The following is a 14,441-nucleotide window of genomic DNA, read 5'->3' as shown; positions in this document are numbered from 1 at the left end:
GAGATCAGATCACAAAAGGTACACACTGCATAATATCTTTATATGAAGCTCAGAAATTAATCCACCATGATAAAGTTTAGAATAGCTGTTAACTCTGGGGGAGCTTGGGAGGGACACAGGGAGGCATTCTAGGGTACTGGAAATATTCAGGGTTGTATGGGGGCAGGGTGCATTACAGTATATGTAAAAGGCATTAAGCTGCTATAAACGCAAATAAAATCAAAAGTTAACATTATTAATTCTCACTCATGTAAAAGAGGGAAAGGACTTTCCTCATTTTTAAATTTCAGTCTTATTGAGGTATAATTTACAGAACTGTAAGATATTCAAGGTATATACTGTAGTGACTAATAATGTATACATTGTGAAGGATTCTCCCCATCAAGTGAATTAACACATCCATCTTGCTTATATTTTGTACATGTGAAAACATTCAAGTTTTACTCAGCAAATTTCAATTATACAATATGTTGTTATCAAGCGCAGTCATCATGTTTTACATTAGATCCTCAGACCTTATTCATCTTACAGCTGAAAGTTGAAGTCTTTACTATCTCCTTGCATTTTTTCCCATCCTCCAATCCCCTGCCACATGATGAACCTGGAAAACATTTTGCTAAGTGGAATAAGCTAGACAAATACTGCATGGCATCACTTACCTGTGTAATCTTAAACTTAAAAATAAGTCAAAAATAATAGAAACAGGAAGTAGACAAGTGATTGCCCCTTCCTTTCCTTAGGGCATCTCTTTAGCAAATCTGTCATTGTAAATTCTTTCTCTACCTCTTCGAGATGCATGGAAAGGTCTTAAAAATCTAACTTGCCTCTTGCTGGCATTATCCCCTCTGAGCTGTAAATGCCAAGGAAGATAGCACCCCTATCCTTTGGTCTCCGGGACACTTTAATTTAGGTCCTGGTTCCAAGTTGTGATTACCTGCCTGTCCTAGAGAAGCTACACATTCTGTTACTTTTTTGGTGAAAGACCATTGACTCACACAAATGACCACCCCAATTACCAGGTACATTTAGGATGAAACACAGGTATCAAATGTTGTCAACTCTTGTGCAAGTCCTCGTACTTAAAGACTAGTTATTGTTTATCTTGAAAACATGTATGTAACTGGCTGTATCTGCCCGGCTTTATGAGAAGGGCAAAATATCTATCTGCCTTTGTGTTCTCTTCAGTGAATTGCCTGTGACACACTTTGCAGTCTGACTTAATGCTTATCAATAATAAAACTTTTTTCTCTTTTAATTTTGTGCAGCAGTTTTCTGGGTTGGCAGGAGCTTTTAATTGTTTCCCCCAATGCTGTATACTCGTGATGTCTGTGCTTTACCTTTGATGAGTAATTGGTGAAGTTAAGGGTAGAATCACTAAATTGTACACCTGAAACTAGTATTACACTGTGTGTTAACTGGAATTTAAATAAAAACCTTTAAAAAGGGATCCCTGGGTGGCGCAGCGGTTTGGCGCCTGCCTTTGGCCCAGGGCGCGATCCTGGAGACCCGGGATCGAATCCCACATCGGGCTTCCGGTGCATGGAGCCTGCTTCTCCCTCTGCCTCCCTCTGCCTGTGTCTCTGCCTCTCTCTCTTTCTCTCTCTGTGACTATCATAAATAAATAAACATTTAAAAAAAAAAAAAAACCTTTAAAAAGTCTGTGCTTTATCCACATTACATTTCAATAAAGAACCAAAGAAACCCAAGATTGCAAGAAGTTTAAGATCATTGTGTGTAACTGAAGAACCACACAGTAAGTCAGGAATAGCCTTGTGCATCTGAGCTTCTCCTCTGCTTTGCAGAATTACTTAATTACCAGGCTGTACCATGTACAGGTTGCCAAGATTCCCACAATTTCATATCTACACAGACGGAAAGTTTGTAACGTTCAACCTAATATTTGAGTGCCTACTTCATGCCAGTTCCGGGAGGCAAAATAAAAGCCCTGGTGCAAGCTCTCTAGTCTACAAAGGAAAACACTAAGATTTTGTCCTGCTCACCATTTTATTGCAACAGTGCCCAATGTACTACAGGCACCCAAATATTTGTTGAACAATGGTTAACACAAGGGGGAAAATATTCAACCTAACTTAGCTTGAATAGTCAAGAAAAGTAGGCAGTTACTCTATAATGCAGCCATTCCACTCCTGGCTATCCACCCCACAGACATGAAGACAGATGCTCAAACACTTGTACACATGTTCGTAGCAGCACTACTCACAATACTCAGAACGGGGAAACAACTGTCTATCGACATGTAATGAGTGAAATGTGGTATATTCATTCAATGGAATATTATTCAATCAAAAAAAAGAAAAAAAAGAAAAAAAAGAAGGTATCACGGGCAGCCCGGGTTGCTCAGCAGTTTAGCGCCGCCTTCAGCCCAGGGTGGGATCCTGGGGACCCGGGATGTAGTCCAACATTGGGCTCCCTGCATGGAGCCTGCTTCTCTCTCTGCCTCTCTGTGTAGGTGTGTCTCTCATGAATAAGTAAATAAAATCTTAAAAAAAAAAAAAAAAGGAAGGTATCAGGTTCAGATACACGCTTCCATGTGAATGAACCTCAACAAACATTATGTTCAATGAAAGAAGTCAGACATTAAAAGACTACACGTTGGGATGCCTGGGTAGTTCAGAGGTTGAGCATCTGCCTTTGGCTCAGGGTGTGATCCCCCGTCTGCAGATAAAGTCCCTGCATCGGGCTCCCCGCAGGGAGCCAGCTTCTCCTTCTGCCTGTCTCTCTCTCTAGGTCCCTCTAGGTCTATCATGGAAAAAAAAAATAAGTAAAATCTTACAAAAAAAAAAAAAAAAAAGACATGTTATATGCTTCCATTTATACAAAATACACAGAATAGGTAAATCCATACAGACAAATCAGAGGGCCTGGGGCTGCAGGATAGGAAAACATGGGGTGACTGCCTAGTGGGTTCACATTCCATTTGGGAGTGATGAACAGGTTTAGGGGACCAAGGGGGATGGTTGCACAATGGTGAATGTACTAAATACCACAGAAATGAACACATTAAAATGGTTAATTGAAAAAAATAAAAATAAAAAATAAAATAAAATGGTTAATCGTAGTGTGAATTTCAGTTCAATTAGAAAAAAAACTACAAGAGAAGTTTGATAGAAAGCATTTCGGATTAGACATTTAAGATGTATTAGTGGAAAAGTGGAGGGTGTGTGGAATAAGGAGGGGGTTCTAAGGCTGAAGAAATGCCCCCGGAGTAAGAATGTGCCAACAAAAGGGCGTGCAAACTACACTTGAATTTATTGAATTTAAAGGAACTTAAATTCACATGCATATTAAGATCACATGAGCAACTTTAAAAAGACAAGATTAGGGCAGCCCGGGTGGCTCAGTGGTTTAGTGCCGCTCTCAGCCCAGGGTGTGATCCTGGAGACGGGGGATCGAGCCCCATGTCAGGCTCCCTGCATGGAGCCTGCTTCTCCTTCTGCCTGTGTCTGTGCCTCTCTCATGAATAAATAAATAAAATCTTTAAAAAAAAAATAAAAAGACAAGATTAAGGTCTGTTCTGCCCCCACATCCTCAGGAATGCAGATGAAATCGGTCAGGAATGGGGCCCTACTGACAATATTCTCAGACGTTCCCCCCATGAACCAAAGATGCTGCCAGGCCTAAGGGAAGGGCTCTTTGTTGTTCAAATATCTGCTCCCTGAGCACAGGGGAGCTGGAATCAAAAAGAACACTAGAAATGGAGAAGCCACTTGATCTACTCGTCCTCAGTGGTTCATTCCCCAGATGTGAAAAAAGAAAACCATTAGGAATTTCTAAGTCTGTCTCTACCCTGTGAAAGACCCTTGGAACACCCTGAGTAGCAAACCTCAAGGACCCTCGGCTCTGCTCAAAGTTCACTGTCATCCCCTCAACCAGATGACAACCCCTGGGATGTGCAGTGTCCCTAAGATCAGTGATCAGGAGGAAGGAGAGGAGACAAGAGATCTACACACACACATACCTTTTGTCATTTAAGAAGCAGGCACCTATTTCTACAAGAAAACCAGTAAAATGTCGACAGTACTGGATAACCCAGGTTCCTGATAACCCAAGGACCAATAGCTTTCAACCTCCCACTTAGAACCCGGGAGAGAATTCTGGGCAAGAATAAAGACAGAAGCTCTTGTGGCAGAAGATACTACTAGACTAGCATTGCCAGATGCAGTAAATAAAAATACAGGACACATATTTAAATCCAAGTAAGTCTGAATTGCAGGTAAGTGAGGAAGAATACTTGGGACATACTTAAACAGAAAAAAACTTATGTGTTGTTTATCTCCAACATTAATTCCAACTGATGCTGATGGCAGTTGAATTTTCAGTTGAAATATTTTCACAAATATTTGGGATATACATACAGTAAAAAAAAAATTGTTGATCTGAAATTCCAGATACTGCCAATTCCGATTAAATTTGAGAACAAATGCCTTCTGGAACATAGACAAAAATAAAATTTGTTTAGCTGAAATTCTAATTTAACTGGACATCTTGTGTTTTCTCTGGCAAACCTATGCCAGACTCATGATCTGTGCTCCCATCCCCTCCCAGAAATAAGGAAGTCATAAATACCTGATTTGTTCCCTTATTAAAATAGTTACTCTTGTCCTAGAAAAGGGAGATTCAAGACTGTACTTAAATTCATGAGGTTCACCCTAAATGTGAATTAAAAAACAACAACAACAACAACAACATTGAGGAGCACCTGGGTGGCTCAGTAATTGAGCTCAGAAGGGTGTGATCCCAGGGTCCTGGGATCGAGTCCCACATTGAGCTCCCTGCAGGAAGCCTGCTTCTCTCTCTGCCTATGTCTCTGCCTCTCTCTCTGGGTCTCTTATGAATAAATAAAATCTTAAAAAAACAAAAAAAACAAACATTGAAGTGAATGTCACAAAGACATTTGAGAGATGGTGGGGGATGGGAGGGAGAATAAGCAGGAAAGAAAAAAAAAATCAATGCTCAGTTACATCTATTGTGGCCATTGAACAATCACAGTAATTAAGGTCTGCATTAATCACAACAGCCAATAAATATCTTGGAACAAAAATATCAGTGAATGAAGTGTGAGATAAATATATAGATCTATCTATCTATCTATCTATATATATATATATATACACACACACACTGCAATATTACTCAGACTTAAGAAAATAAATAAATAAAAGGAAATCCTGCTATTTGTGAACCTGGAGAACCTTCCACTAAGTGAAATAAGCTAGACACAGAAAGACAAATACTGTGTGACCTCACTTATACATGGAATCCGAAACCGTGGAACTCAGCAGCAGAGAGTAGACTGGTGGTTTCCAGGGGCTAGGGGAGGGAGAAGGAAGGGTTGATGGTTGAAGGATACAAAGCTACAGTCATGCTGGATGAAGAAATTCTGGAGAGCTAATGTGCAGCCTAGCACCTATGGCTAACAATACTGTATTTTATGCTTACAATATGCTAAGAGTAGATCTTTTATTAAGCCTTCTTATCACAAAAATAAGAGGGTGGGAGGAAGCTTTGGGCAATGATGGATAGGGTTATGGCCTTGACAGTGGTAATCATTTTACAGGTGTATACCTGTACCCAAACGCATTGAATTCTACATATTAAACAAGTATTTACACATCAAAAAATGCCAATATACAGAACAGTGATCACAAATCCAAGCAACAAAAAATAAAGTATCAAAAAAAGTAAAAAGGTTATCTATTGAGAAATCTCTCTAGTTCAATTTTGTCAATCTTATAAATGAACCCCCAAATATCTCGAAGCTTATACACATTCATGACAAAAAAAAAAACAAAAACAAAAAACAAAGACAGATCTACTGGTATTCCCCTCAGAGCTTGGACAGCCAGCACACTGGTTATCTTAAGCCCCAGGGAGCACTGGAGGAAACAGAAGAGGCTTGAGGCTACTGGTCTGCGGATTTGCCTCTCCCAAAAGGACATCCTTCAGAATGTTATTAAAACCCATCCCAGCAGCTCAAATTCACAGGATTAGCACTGAATGTAGCTGGAAGGAAAAGAGGGAGAAGAGAATGCTGGGAAGGAATTGGGAGCTTCTGGGGAAAAGCCCTATGAGGTATTAATAGGCAGGAGAAAGATCAGCAGGAAATCGGAGCTTTGATCAGCATCAAACTATCATCAAACACCTACCAGGAGCCAGGGGACATGCTGCTGTGAATGAGCAGATTACCCGAGTTTACAAACTCACCATGAAGATGCATGTTTGCAAAGTCTTTGTGTAACTTGTCCACTTCTCCACTAACTCTATTAAACACATACCATCTGCTGTTGTAGGTATAGTCAGTTCTCATTCACAGTCCTTGTGTTCTATAAAGTCACCAAGAACACTGAATTAGCAAATACTAAAGCATTGCTCCTGTAGCAAATACAGGTTTAGCATCCTGTAAGCCTCTAGTCATGGTATTTTTGTCAACCCATCATCATGTAGCCTTCTTTTCTTGGGTGTCTATTTAGGACACCTTATTCAACACCTACCGTTGGTTGATTTATGCTGACCTCATGGCCCACAGTACTATTCCTCATGCCTGAAGGAAAACCACCTAACACAGGTGTTTCTCTGTAGGGTACACAGCAGAGCCATCTTGAGCTGAAGAATACCAGACAGCACTTTGGCACTACACACAGAGGTTATAATAAATAGTACCGTCATCCCAAAAGAAACGCACAAAAATGCAAAAGACATGGCACCAAACAGACCTGCTAAAAGGACATCTACATTGGGGAATAAAAGCTAAAACAAAAAGGCAGAGCACTGGCTTGTCCAACTCCAGCTTGGAGCATTTCTCAAATCTTTCACCGTTCTGTGCATGTCCAAGAATGACGAGGGAAGCAAGACAGGCATTGATTTAGGGGAGGAGGATTACAAATACACTTTAGCAAGTAGGTGAATTCACAGATACAGAATCCATGAATAATGAGGACTGACTGTAATTAGTATTACAGTGTACTGAGTCTTAAACAGGATCCTACAGGGTGCCATGAGATCACACAGCCAGTAGAACAAGCGAGAGAAAAGAGAATGCTCAGTTACATCTATTGTAGTATCATATCTACTGAAGCCTCCATCCTTCAAAGGAGGCTTGGAGAATATATCAGATTGAATCAAGGAGAATGGAAGATAAGGGGCAGTGGTCAGTGAAAACCACAGAGGCAAAAGCCCCTGAAGGGAGAAGATAAAAGGATGCAGGAACCCAGTGGAAGTTCTCCAGGAAAACGAAAAGCTGGACACAGGTGCAGCAGATTCCTGGTGCTGAAAAAGAAAGTGCCAGCAGCAAAATACAAATCAAAACCACAATGAGATACCACCTCACACCAGTGAGAATGATGAAAATTAACAAGACAGGAAACAACAAATGTTGGAGAGGATGTGGAGGAAGGAGAACCCTCTTGCATTGTTGGTGGGAATGTGAACTGGTGCAGCCACTCTGGAAAACTATGTGGAGGTTCCTCAAAGAGTTAAAAATAGATCTGCCCTATGACCCAGCAATTGCACTGCTGGGGATTTACCCCAAAGATACAGATGCAGTGAAAATACGAGGCACCTACACTCCAATGTTTATAGCAGCAATGTCCACGATAGCCAAACTGTGGAAGGAGCCTCAGTGTCCATCGAAAGATGAATGGATAAAGAAGATGTGGTCTATATATACAATGGAATATTACTCAGCCATTAGAAACGACAAATACCCACCATTTGCTTCAACGTGGATAGAACTAGAGGGTATTATGCTAAGTGAAATAAAACAATCGGGGAAGGACAAACATTATATTATTTCATTCATTTGGGGAATATAAAAAATAGTGAAAGGGAATAAAGGGAAAAAGAGAGAAAAGGAGTGGGAAATATCAGAAAGGGTAACAGAACATGAGAGACACCTAACTCTGGGAAACAAACAAGGAGTGGTGGAAAGGAGGTGGACGGGGGGACTAGGTGACCGGCACTGAGGGAGGCACTTGACAGGATGAGCACTGGGTGCTATGCTATATGTTGGCAAATTGAACTCCAATTAAAAAAATATACCAAAAAAAAGGACAAACATTATATGGTTTCATTCATATGGGGAATATAAAAAATAGTGAAAGGGAATAAAGGGGAAAGGAGAGAAAAGGAGTGGAAAATATCAGAGAGCGTAACAGAACATGAGAAACACCTAATTCTGGGAAATGAACAAGGGGTGGTGGAAAGGGAGGTGGGCGGGGGGACGGGGTGTCTGGGTGACCGGCACTGAGGGGGGCACTTGACGGGATGAGCACTGGGTGTTATACTATATGTTGGCAAATCGGACGAACCGCAATAAAAAAAAAAAAGAAAAAGAAATTAACTATATTTTTAAGGAAAAAGAAAAAAAAGTGCCAGCAACAAACTCTACCCAGCTCCTGGTAAACCACCATTCTCATTCTAGTATCTGCTTCTGTAAGTTTGATTCTTTTAGATACTTCTTAGAAGTGGAATCACGCAGCGTTTGTCTTTCTAGGAGGGGGAGAGACACTAGAGAAGGAAAATTTTGGAGTCACAGAGAGAAGAGACATCACTTACCAATCAGACTCCTAAGCTCATGCAACTTCCCAGGTGCTCAGATTCAGGGAACCTCCAAGAAGTAGCCAGCTGCACCTCCTCCGAATCCTGTGATAGGTCCTCAGGCCCCTCCTCAGCCTATCAGGTCTCTCTCCAAGCTCCTAGATTATGGCTCACTTCTGACTCCTTCTAGCTAGGTTGAGAAGCCACCCAGGACCCAGCTGCCACACATAATCTCTGACAACTTCTCCAGGTGTAAATCATCACTAGTTGGGAAAGGGGAGGTACAGGTGGGTTTCTAATTAAAACTCATGCTGTCTTGGGGCACCTGGGTGGCTCAGTGGTTGAGCATCTACCTTTGGGCCAGGTTGTGATCTTTGGGTCCTGGGATCAGATCCCACATTAGGCTCCCTTTGGGGATCCTGATTCTCCCTCTGCTTATGTCTCTGCCTCTCTCTGTGTGTCTCTCATGAATAAATAAATAAAATATTTTTTAAAGTGCTATCCTGACTTGAAGGGAATCTTCCACTCTAGCCAAAGGTCATTAATGTACCTCTTCTACCACCTGAGAGATCATGCAGCACAGTGAAAGAGGAATAAAGAGCCTGGGAGGGCCTAAAATAAAACCACAGACAGAACCACATCTAGTGGTCACTTCTCCCAATGCCAAGAAAACCACCTATGACACCATTCCATCACACATGTGAAGGCTTTTCCGCTGGAGTCAGGAACACGATGGGACAGTTTTAATGCCACTGTTACTTAAGTGTCTGTGGTATTAGCAAATTGAATCAGTGATTTTAACCAACTATTTTAAATTTAAATTAGCAATTTTAAATTGGAAATTAGGAAGCACTTGTAGAAAGGTATAAGAATTGGAAAGGAACAGGTAAAACCATATGTACAGATAACTTTACTGCATATCAGAACACTCAAAAGACTCAATGGAAAAAACTACTTCCAACATATATATTTATGTCATTTTCCTACATGCTGTGTCTCTGGGTCTGTGACAGGATCTGTTGTTTTCGGACCCAAACTGAGTCCTGGAGAAACTGAGACTCCCCTTTTATTTGGTAATATTATACTCCAGGTAGAGGAGATGGAAAATGTACAACGTCATCCAATAAATTGCTCTAGATGTCTTCAAGTGGGAGGTAACATGCTGGGACTGTTTACATGCCCTCTGTGAGTTTGGGAAGCTCTCTAAAACCATAATTTTCTAAGGTTGCTTATTCTTCTGAGTCTAAGAGGTAGGGGGGTATTTCCTTCTCAGATTGAAAGCACCTTCAGGGAACAAGTCTTGTAGCCTATTACCTTGGACCTGGGATGCTAAATGCTTTCAAACCTGTGTGTTGCAGGAGGATGATAGGATGATCATGTACTAGCCAATGGGAGAGAAGATGTTAACTGCCCTGATCACCAGAGCCTATTAGCTTTGGGGGCACGGCAAACCAAGTGCTTTTCTTTCTGTTTTGGGAGGTATACTTGACAGGAAGGAGCCAGGAGCCAAGGAGCCTAATTCCCTTGGGGTGAGTTGTATTTTTTTTTTTTTCTCTCCTGCCCTTACCTTCTGCATCATTTCACTTTCTTTTTTTTTTTTAATTTTTTATTTATTTATGATAGTCAGAGAGAGAGTGAGAGAGGGAGAGAGAGAGAGAGAGAGAGAGAGAGAGAGGCAGAGACACAGGCAGAAGCAGGCTCCATGCACCAGGAGCCCAATGTGGGATTCGATCCCGGGTCTCCAGGATCGCGCCCTGGGCCAAAGGCAGGCGCTAAACCGCTGCGCCACCCAGGGATCCCTGCATCATTTCACTTTCTACAAGGGCACACTCAAATTCACCAAGTCCTGTTGGCCCATATCTAAAATGCAAAGCAAAGCTAGAGACTCACCTTTAAAAAACGATCAGCTCTGTCATTGATAAAATCCTTACTAATCTCTGAAGCCTTCCTGTCCCTCAAGTCCCCTCAATCTTTTTTTCCCAGCTCTCAGCATCTGAGGCCAAGAGACTGTCAGAGCTAGCACAATCCTGAGACCTGAGAGAAATATCAGAGGGTGTCCAGGGGCTCCAAGGTCTACGGTGGCCATTAGCTGATAAGATTTTTAAAAAATCACTCTTGTGACATTTAAAAAACAAAACAGATAAACATAGGGGAAGGGAAGGAAAAATAAAATAAGACAAAATCAGAGAGACAAACCATAAAAGGCTCAACTCTAGGAAACAAACTGAGGGTTGATGGAGGGGAGGTGGGTGGGGGATGGGGTAACTGGATGATGGGCGTTAAGGAGGGCCCTTGGAATGAGCACTGGGTGTTATATGCAACTGAATCACTAAATTCTACCTCAAACTAATAATATGCTATATATTTATTTTAAATTTTAAAAGTTAAAAAATCAAGAAAGCTCTCATGAAGGAGAAAGATTGAGGCAGAGGAGTACAGGAGACAGCTACAATTAAGAAATGCTCTGACGCCACTTCACTCCAAGTATTCCTTTTTGATGCAGATAATTATCAGTTCAGCCACGTGGTCAGCACACAGGGCTCGGAATGAGACATGGCTCCAACTGCTGGTCTGTGTCACAGCTTTGGCTGAATTTAGTTAACCTACATAAACTTCACTTTTCTCCTTTGTAAAATGGAGGAGTAAGGATCTATGTGATGTACTATAGTCACCATGCTGTGTGTTAGATTCCCCAGAACTTATTAATCTTAAAAAAAAAAAACAAAGATTTTATTTATTCACAAGAGACGCAGAGAGAGAGGCAGGCTCCCTCTGGGGAGCCTGATGCGGGACTCTGTCTCAGGACCCTGGGATCACGACCTGAGCCAAAGGCAGATGCTCAGCCACTGAACCACCCAGGTGCCCCTTATAACTGAAAATTGGTACCCTTTGACCAAAATCTCCCCATTTCCCGTAACCCCAACCCCAGGTAACTCCCATTCTACTCTATGCTTTTATGAGTCCAACACTTTAGATCCCACAGATAAGTGAGATCCTACAATTTTTACCTTTCTGTATCTGGTTCATCTGTATTGTTGCAAATGGCAGGACTTCCTTCTTTTTAATGGCTGAATGATAATCCATTGTATATATACCACATTTTCTTCATTCATCCATTGATGGGCACTTAGATTGTTTCCAGATCTCGGCAATTGTCAATAATGCTGCAATGAGTACGGGGATACAGATATATCTTCAAGACACTGATTTCATTTCCTTTGGATGTGTACCCAGAAGTGGGATTGCTGGATCAGAAAGTAGTTCTATTTTTAATTTTTCAAGGAAACTCCATACTGTTCTTTATACTGGCTGTACCAATTTACATTTCCACCAACAGTGCACCAGGGTTCCCTTTTCTCCACATTGTCGCCAACATGTGTTGTCTTTTGTCTTTCTGATGATAGTCATCTTAACAGGTGTGAGATAACATCTCATAGTATTGTTAACATTTCCCTAGTGAGTAGTGATGTTGAGCATCTTCACATATCTTTTGGTCATTTGTACATCTTCTTTGGGAAAATGTCTTCTTAGGGCCTTTGCTCATCTTTTAAAGAAAAAAAGATTTTATTTATTTATTCATGGGAGACACAGAGAGATAGGCAGAGGGAGAAGCAGGCTCCCTGTAGGGAGCCCAATATGTAACCCAATCCCAGGACCCCGGGATCACACCTGGAGCTGAAGGCAGACACTCAACTGCTGAGCTATCGAGGTGTCCCACCTTTGCTCATCTTAATGGAGTTTTTGGTTGGGGTTTTTGTTGTTGCTGTTTGGTGGTTTTTTTTGTTTGTTTTTTCATGATTGAGTTGTATGCTTTCCTTATATATTTTTGATGTTAAACCTTATCACATATGTGATCTGCAAATACTTTCACCTATTCTGTAGGTTGCCTTTTTGTTTTGTCAGTTGTTACTTTGCTGCACAGAAGCTTTTTATTTAATATAGTCCCACTCGTTTGTTTTTGCTTGCCTGAGATTTTGGTGTTATGTGCTCTAAATCCTTGCCAAGATTAATATTAAGGAGACTTTCCCATATGTTTTCTTCTCAGAGCTTTACAGTTTCAGGTAATACATTTAACTGTTTAATCCATTTAGAGATAATTTTTGCCTATAATGTAAGATAAGAGTCCAATTCCATTCTTTTGCATGTGGGTATCTAATTTTCCCAACATTCATTAAAGAGATTATTCTTTCCCCATTAAATGTTCTTGGCTCCATTTTCAATTATTAATTGACCATATATGCACGGATTTATTTCTGGACTCTTGATTCTCTTCCACTGGGCTCTGGGTCTGTGTTTATACCAGTACCACACTGTTTTGATTACCATAGCTCTATAGTATAGCTTGAAATGAAGAAGTGTGATGTCTCCACTTTGTTGTTCTTTGTCAAGATTGTGTTAGCTATTTAGGATTTTTTGTGGTTCCATACAAATTTTGGGATTGTTATTTCTATTTCTGTGAAAAACACCATTGGAATTATGATAAAATTGCATTGAATCCATAGATTGCTTTGGGTAGTTTGGACATTTTAATAATATTGAGTATTCCAATCCAAGAACATGGGATCTTTTCATGTATTTGTGCTTTCAGTTTTTTTTCAATGCTTTTTCAAATGCTTTTTCTGCATCTATTTGAATAATCATATGGGTTTTACACTTCATTCTGTTGGCGTATTTTATCACGTTTATTGATTTATGTCGAACCATCATTGCATACTCAGAGATAAATCCCATTTTTTCATGGGGTATGATTGCTTTAATTTGCTGTTAAATTCAAGGGACACCTGGGTGGCTCAGTTGGTTAAGCGTCTGCTTTCAGCTCAGTTCTTTTCTTTTGGGGGAGGTTTTTGGTTGCTGATTTGATCTCTTCAGTTGTTCATGTATTCCATTTCTCCATGATTCAATCTTGGTAGTTTGTATGTTTATAGAAATGTATCTATTTCTTCATTATCCAATTTGTTGCTGTGTAATTATTGATATTGATCATCAGTTATTGTAATTGATAGTCTCTCATGATTCTTTGTATTTCTATGGTATCAGTTATAATATCTCCTCTTTTATTTCTGATTTTGAGTCTCTTGTCTTTCATGGTTAGTCTAGTGGAAGGTTTGTCAATTTGTTTATTTAAAAAAACAACAGGGCAGCCCAGGTGGCTCAGTGGTTTAGTGCCGCCTTCAGCCCAGGGTGTGATCCTGGAGACCCAGGATCGAGTCCCACGTCAGGCTCCCTGCATGGAGCCTGCTTCTCCCTCTGCCTGTGTCTCTGCCTCTCTCTCTCTCTCTAATGAATAAATAAATAAAATCTTAAAAAATAAAAAAAACAATAATAAACCAACTCTTAGTTTAATTGATCTTTTATAATGTCTTTCTGGTCTTTATTTCATTTATTTTTCTAGCTCCTTGAAGTGTAAAGTTGGGTCGAGATCTTTCTTTTTTTTCCTTAAAGTAGGGTTTTTTTTTGTTTTGTTTTTTTGTTTTTTTTTTTTGGTTCACACATCAGGAATAACAGAATCCAAGAGTGGAGGTGAAGGTTGAGTGCTTACTTAAGTGGTGGTTGTCATCCACACACGGACCTTGCAAATATCCAAAGCATTGCAATAAGTCGAAGGAGATAAAACTTTAAGCCAGTGTCCAATACGTGATGACTTAAGGGAGGTATACAGGAAGTTCTCAGATGATGGAGATGAGAATTAAAAGATGGTAACAACAAAAAATTCAGGGAAGCAATTGTATGTGAACAGCAGGTTGACCAAAAAGTGAGACCCTCTGCTGCCGGTGACATCATTGTTTTCTTTCTTCTTCTCCACATTCCATTTCTTGCCCATGATAATCATGATGGAAGACAAAGGAAGGATGAGACAGTGGAGGGGATGGATGAAAAGGAATAAT

This window comes from Canis aureus, chromosome 1 (genome assembly GCF_053574225.1).
Source record: "Canis aureus isolate CA01 chromosome 1, VMU_Caureus_v.1.0, whole genome shotgun sequence".
NCBI classification, from domain to species: Eukaryota; Metazoa; Chordata; class Mammalia; order Carnivora; family Canidae; genus Canis; species Canis aureus.
This window is presented reverse-complemented; position numbering follows the sequence as displayed.